The following is a 7,672-nucleotide window of genomic DNA, read 5'->3' as shown; positions in this document are numbered from 1 at the left end:
CACTATAATTTTGGGGGTGTATTGTTAAAACAGTGGATATGAAAACAGTAGTTTATTATACTTTGTTCAACAACTGGCTTGGGCATTTGTAAAAAGCTGCCATGGAAATTAAGAAACAAACAAAAGGAAGTATTGGTATTCTACAAAAGATTGGAAAAATTATAATTTTAAGTATTAGTTTCTAATTTCTAGGTCTTGAAAGTTAATTCAAAACAGCACCATATCATTTCTGACAGTGTGTGAAGACTAAATGCACTGGAGGAGGATGACAGGGCTAATTTCTAGTTAGTGTAACTCCCCTTGAATTTTACACCTAATGCTTAAAGAACAGGGACACTTACACGTTGAATTCTTGAAGACAGGATTTTCGGATCTATATGTTCCTTTACTTTACCCTCTCTTTACTTGTTTGAAAACTAAGGCAGATAGAACAAAATTATAAATGTGATGAATGCAAAAGTTGAAGTTATGATAAAAATATTTTTATCGATCGTCTTTCCTTCTTTTACAGGTGAAGAAATAACCTGAGACATTTTCTTCTTAGTTTTTCAATAAAAAAATTTATTTTAAATACTTTAAAAAAAAAGATTCAGTGGGAATATTTATTAGCTCTGAGTGCATGAAATTCCACATAGCCAGTAACGTACACACCTTTGTAAATTCTAGATGCTGAGAAAAATGCTGAATTAACATTTCAAGAGATGTACATTTCTGGGGTGACAGGATACTCTGAGGCTTAAAAAGCTGTATTTCCATTAAAACATACAAACAAACACTCTATTTTTTATTTTTTCATTTGTTAAAGAAACTGTCACAGTAAAATAAAATACCAGCTCTTAAAATTCTTTAAAAGTCACCAGAATGAAAGATCTTCAGAATGATTTGGGTTGGAAGGAATTTTTAATATCATCTTTTTCTGATCCTTTGCCATGTGTAGAGCTGCCAGCCACCAGCTCAGGCTACCCAGGGCCCCATCCAACTGTCCTTGAGCTCCTCAAGGGACAGGGCATCCACAGCTTCCCTGGGCCACTTGTGCCGGCCCTTCACTGCCCTCTGAGTAATGAATTTCTTCCTGATGTCTAGCCTAAATTTCCTCTATTTTAGTTCAAATCCATTCCCCCTTGTCTTTTCACTACCTATTCCTGTCTTCCTCCAGCTTATAAGGCTGAGACAAAGAACTCACTGAGTACCTCAGCCTTCCCCATGTCTGTTGTAGCCAGTTCTCCTTTCTTGTTTATCAGAAAAGGTACACTCTCCTTTGTTAGTCTCTTCTGGCCTGTGTACCTACATAATCCCTTGTTATTTTTCACTCCACTCACCAAGTTTAGCTCCATTACGCTTTGATGTTCCTGATACCACCTCAGCAAATCTGGATGGCATCCCTGTATTCTTCCCAGGCAACATATTCCTACCAGTATATCCCTACTACCTGTACATTTCCTTCTTATCTTTTCTAAGCCAGCTTCCTGCCCCCTCTGCATGGTTTCTTATGTTGGGGGATGGAGAGCTCTTGTGTTCCCAGAGAAATGTCCTTAAAGATCTGCCAATTCTTCAACATCCTTTATTGGTCCCCACTCATGTCATTAAAGTTGCTGAATACACCTTGCAGTGTGCCGAAAGACCAGCATTTCAACCAATTGTATTAAAGGCCACCTAAAATCATATTTCTTTTATCAGTAAGTGTACAGGAGAACAAATTGACTACTGAAGTAGGAGATAATATGATGATGATTAATTTGTTGCAAAAAAAAAAAAAAAGATAAAAGAAATACCTTTGCAATCACGTTTGCTTACATCATTGCTGAGACTAATTGACATATTAAAGATAGAAAATCTTGTTAGTATGAAATTACTTCCTCAATGAAAAGATGCCAGTGTTAACATTTTCCACAAAAGAAAAAGGTGAAAAAAGATAACTCTGTGGAACAACTTCAATACCTTTTATTTGGGGGCTGTAAAAATATGTATTTCCTGGAGAGGAAAAAATACCTCTGTTGAGTGAAACTGACAACAGCCAATTTATTCAGAACACATCTGAAAAGATATTCATATAGTCAAGGTGATTACATTGAAATTATTCAGGAAAACTAAAGAATTCTCTGTGTGATAGCTTAAAAAACATTCGGATGTTTTCTTAAATTGCCAAAGCCAGTCACTTTTCTATACTAAATACAAGGCTTACGTGGTAAAACTGACCAAAATGCTGGGTAATCAAAGAGCTATAAAAGGAGCTTCCATCCTTGTCTAGCTACCTATTGTCAAGAAAGCTTAAGTAAAGTTTTAAGTGCATTTCTTTATCTTGAGATATTACAGAAAAATTACTACACTCTAGATTTGTCATTTGGTAGGCTAACTTCTCTTAAATGCTTGAAAAAATCTAAACAAAATGATAGATTAAATTAAAAAAAGGAAGGAAAGAAGTGATTGTGGGCTTTTCATCTTCTCCAGACTACTAACATACAAATGCCAGGATCTGCTCATCTAAATTCAAGCAGTCACACAGAGCTGGAGGAAAGAAGGGTACTCCAAACAGGAGAAAACAGGTTCACTTCCTGAGCTCATTTTCTGTCTCATTCTTACTGATGGTTTTATCCAAAGGGAGTCTTCCATAACATTTTTTAGATCAGAGCATTTGAAAGTTATAGTTTAAATGTACGTTATTGCCTAAAATAAGAATACACAAGCTATTTTCAAAACAACCTGTATAATTGACGTCCACTTAAAGTCAATAGAGTTTAGATAGATAAATAGTCTGTGATTCCAGCGATTTTATGAGACACTGCAATCCATTGAATCAAAGGACATCAATTCTGCAGATATCTTGAGGCCCCCTAAATTTGTGATAATATCATAAAATTCCCAATTTTCCATATAAACCATTCTTTAATTTGAACTGATTGTGTGTATGCAATCTACATGTTACAGGCACCATTACTTTTTTTTATGTGGCATAAAACGTAGCTTCTGATTAGAGCAGCAGTTTGAATGCCTGCTGTTCTAAAATCTGAAATATTTAGTTTCAAAGGGGAAATAATTCTCTGCTGCAAGCAATGAAGATTTAAGAAGGGTAATACAGTGCCCTTTTGTGGAGCACTTCCTTGTGTACTGTGGGGGATGTGTTGAAAGTCCTTAAGCTCTGCTTAAGTAGATCCTTAGAATAATTGCCAGAAAAGCTCCAGGTTATGTATTTTAAAATCTTCTTTCCTCACAATAGTATAGCTCAGCTTATCTTCTTCACTTTTACTGCCAAAATTTTGACAGTTAAATTGTCCCCTGTGCTCAAGGGAAAAACACAGCCAGTTCCAGAGGATAAGCCACTATGCCATCTAAAACCTTGATATAAGGATTAGGTGAATCACAATCTGGAAGGGCCTGCTTCTCTCCATTAACTCAGTGGCTACACACATGACTTCCTCAGACTATGACATCTATACTCAGAGCCAGGGCATATAAACTCTGCCCTAAGCTTATGTACCTCCCTCCATCTGTGCCACACACTTTTGTTATCACTCTTCATTTCATCAGATTGCTACACTTTCAAAAGCAATCTGGATATAATTTTGAAAATACTAACCCCTCACGTGTTCTTCTCTTTACTTAACTTCATATTTCATATTGTAATTAAGTTAAAAAAACATATTTTTGTATATTTTTTACTGACATCGGTCTCCATACCAAACATTTCCCACCAACAAAAGACACCAAACTGTTGCCACCTCCCAAAATCCCAGAGGCAGAAGGCTGAGATAATGTTAGAGAAGTATAGCTCCTATATTATTGATGAATTTATGAACAGTATGAGTATAATTTTTCAGTTTTTACACATTGTCATGTTTCCCTGGAATCTTCCTGATCTAATGCAAAAATATTGTGATGCAAGTTTTTTTGTAAGATGCTGAAAGTGATTTTGTATTTCAAATGTCATATATTTTTAACCACCTCTTACCTGGTTTTCAATTCTAGTCCTACTGAAGTTCTTATCTTCAGCATACATATTAGCTCATAGAACTCCTATTCACCTCAGTGGTAATCACAAAGAAAGAGTAGGGGAGGGAACAAATAACTAAATAGATACAATTTAATTTCTAATTAAAATGAAATAAAATCCAGTCACACAAAAGTCTGTATATAACAGAAATGGCATTTTCTTCTTCTAAACAACAACAATAATAATGGTACAGGCTACTTACACAGCAAGTGTCAGCAATGTTGGAACCTAGCCATGCCATGGGGAAGAGGACCTGGCTCAGTGTGTTTTCAATCTCTGGCCTCATGCAAACACTCCACTACAAAAGCTGTCAGGATGTTCCCACAGCCATGAGATTCAATCAGTACCAGGAATGGATTGTGAAATCCTGAGGAAACCAATTGTGATATTTGTTAATGATGAAGTATTACAGGATTGTAATTTGAACAGCTGCAAGAACCTCAATTTCTGGAGTTATTTGTTTCTAGTCTACCTTGATACATACTCTGATTTGATATTTTTTTCTGGAAATGTATGTCTGCTTTCATAAAATCCTTAAAATATCTTAAAATTCTGGAGTGGAGATCTCTTTGTTCCTTTCTACTAGTAGTAGTGATGCATAGTGTCCTGGTATGCAATTTCTTGAGCACTCAACTTGCCAAGTCTTCAATTCTCTATTATGTGATTCAGCGAATGTTTCATTATTGCACACAAAATGAAATGATTTAAGTAAAGGCATAGGGACATTAAAAGATGTTTTAAGATCAATTACATTATTTTGAGGAAAAAAAAAGCACCTAGGATGACTGTTCTTTTCAGTAAACTTTCGTATCTCCAGGTTCTCCACTTGGAGCTGGTCCATTTGGTAATGGAGTAGTTAGTTGTCTGTAAGAGGATGTTGACAAGGCTGGGACATTGCCAGGGAGGTGTGTGACCTGGCTTCAAATTTCTGGTCCAAAGAGCATTTCCTTATCTAAACAAAGTGAGGAGTGCAGGTATACACCTCCACTTGGCTGGATTCTGTGCCATTCTTGAATGAACTGGGAGTTCAGATCCATTCAGGCAAAAGAGATTAGGTTTATATCTGTATTGTTTTAAGCCACCATTGCAAAATCTAAATTGTAGAGTAAGGAACAATGCAGCTCTGTGAGTCTGGACTCCAATCCCTTTCAAGAGTTTTTTGGTAAATTCCTGCTTAAACCTGATAATAAGTTGAAAATTATATAAAATGCATTTCTGAGGGAGAAAGTGAATAAACTCAACATACAGACCCCACAGACATATTCTACAGCAATAGTAGGATCATTATAAATATTTTTTTCTGTTTTTAAAAGAAAGTAAGTTTGTGAAATACAATCTTCCACCTTCAGTGGCATTTTCTTGATGACTATATTATTCATCTTTTCATGTTGGTATTATAGAGTCACAGAATTGCAGGGGTTGGAAGGGAGCTTTGGAGATCCTGTAGTCCAATCCCCTGCTGAAGAAGGTTCCCTACAGTAGGTCACATAAGAAGGCAGCCAGGTTGGTTTTGAATATCCTCAGAAAAGGAGTCTACTTCATATCTCTGGGCTGCCTGTCCCAGTGCTCCACCACTGTGACAGTGAAAAAGTTTTTATTTGTATTAATATAGAAGTTCCTGCGTTCCCATTCCTGCCCATTACTCCTTTTTGCATTGTTGCTCACCACTGAAATTAATCCCCCCACATCAATTTGGCTCCCAACATTCAACTTATTTCTTGTATCTTGGTTCTTGATACTCAGCTTGTAACTCTAGGCATCCCTAAGCACTTAAAGGGAAAACACTCAAAAGTAGACATACAAGAAGTTAGCCAAATATGAACAAAAAGGAGGGAAATTAGTAAGACCAGGAAAGTAGACAACAGAACACCATATAACGTGTAATTAGGAAGACCTCATTTAAGATTCTTTGGAAAATTACATTTTTCAAGTCAACATTTGTTTTTCCCTTTTCTCACCCTATAGACAAACATATGTATATATAGTTTTCTGAAAAACAAACAGACAAACAACAACAAATGAACTAATAAAAGAACATTCATTGTGAAGAAAGTGCTTTCAGATAATAAGAACTGCCTTATAGTCAGTATATTGATTATAGCTGAAATCCAGTATTATATTTTAAAATGTTTATTTCAAAAGCAGGAAAAGTACTTAAAAGTCACCTTATAGGAAAGTAGGACTGCAGCTATTACCAAATCTTCCTTTCTTTTTTCTTTTAAACTGTAAGGGCATTAGCAGAGGTATCCATTTTTAAAAGGTTTGCCAATAAGTTATTTTCCTTTTAGGTCAGATGACAAAATTTGGTTTTAGATCAAAGCCATTTGGGCGAGCTCGCTTAGCTGTTGATAGAGATTTGTTTTAAAAGGCTTCTAGCTTTAACTGCTCGTATTTAGTTTTAATTGCTTAATTTTGTACGTTTTGCTTTCTGTTTTATTTTGTTTTTAACTTTTTCTTTCCTGCAAAGCACTGGCATAAATGGCTGGTAGACTGAAGTTGGCTGGCAGGTGTTTTTCACATAACTCCACTGCCCAGCATAAGGAATATATTACTTTACTATGAGATCATGGGAGTTCTGTGTACCTTTCATAACTATTCAACTTAGTTAGGCAATGCCATAAAATATCTTTTTTTTTTTTTTTTTTTTTTTCATTGCATTGGAAGGATCAGTGTATTCAGAGTTGAACTTGGCTAAAAGGATGTCTGGCATTTATCTGAGTGCGAGTCTGCATATAAAGAACTTTTCTTGTCAAAGGGTATCAGACCAGGTGCAGCATTTCAGGACTATCACTGGCCCTCTCAAAGGTCTGATATTTCTTTAATTCTCTTTATTTATTTTCTCATTTAAATATCATTTGTGGGAAACTCTTTCCTGGTTGAAATCAAGTTCCTTTGTGCCACCTGATAAGCGCATGTAAGTTCTTTGGTTTGCTGTTTCCAACCAAACCAGTATTTTTCCTCTCGGATATTCTTGAACTTACTACCAGTGTCAAAAAAGGGTGCAGACGAACAGGCTGCTGGGGCTTCTCAGAGCTTCAGGATGTTCTTTAAATCTTTGTTAAATTCCCTTCAGAAATTTAACTCTTCACAGAATCATAGAATAATTTTGGAGGACCTCTCACCCAGCACACATCTTTAAGTAGTTAAAGTAGTTAAGCTTTACTTTCCCCAGAGCTCTCAGAGGACTTAGTTTCCTTGTCTCCCTCCCTCATTTTCTCCTTAGTTTTTCTATTCCATTTTAAATCTATCATGGATGTTCTCTTGGTGTTTATCTACACCTGCCATGTCTACTTCAAGAAGTTGATCTTACGGTATAATTAACTCATTTTAATACTAAAGCATTGTTACCTCCACATTTTCCACTTTTACCTTAATTTTGCTCTTTGGAATGTCTCATTAGGGATATGCTTCTAAGAAGTTTTCACCGAACAAAAGAGCACATTGATTAGAAAATTACTTCAAAGCTTGCCAAGTTATCATCATGATTCACTTTCTGTGCTAGCTGTACTGTGAGTTGTACTGCTAGCCATTTGCAACCAAATTGTAACAGTTATTTTGGTAATTGTCTGCATTTGGTTAATATCTTTTGACTCAGCACAAACTCCTTGGTAGAAGACATGATGTCATATGGGCCATTAAATCTATAACTGGCTATAAACAGTAAGTACCTATTAGAACTCCAGG

Source organism: Centrocercus urophasianus, unplaced genomic scaffold (assembly GCF_019232065.1).
Source record: "Centrocercus urophasianus isolate 14NV4802_14NV808 unplaced genomic scaffold, USGS_Curo_1.0 seq_10, whole genome shotgun sequence".
NCBI classification, from domain to species: domain Eukaryota; kingdom Metazoa; phylum Chordata; class Aves; order Galliformes; family Phasianidae; genus Centrocercus; species Centrocercus urophasianus.
Note: the sequence above shows the minus strand (reverse complement) of the source record.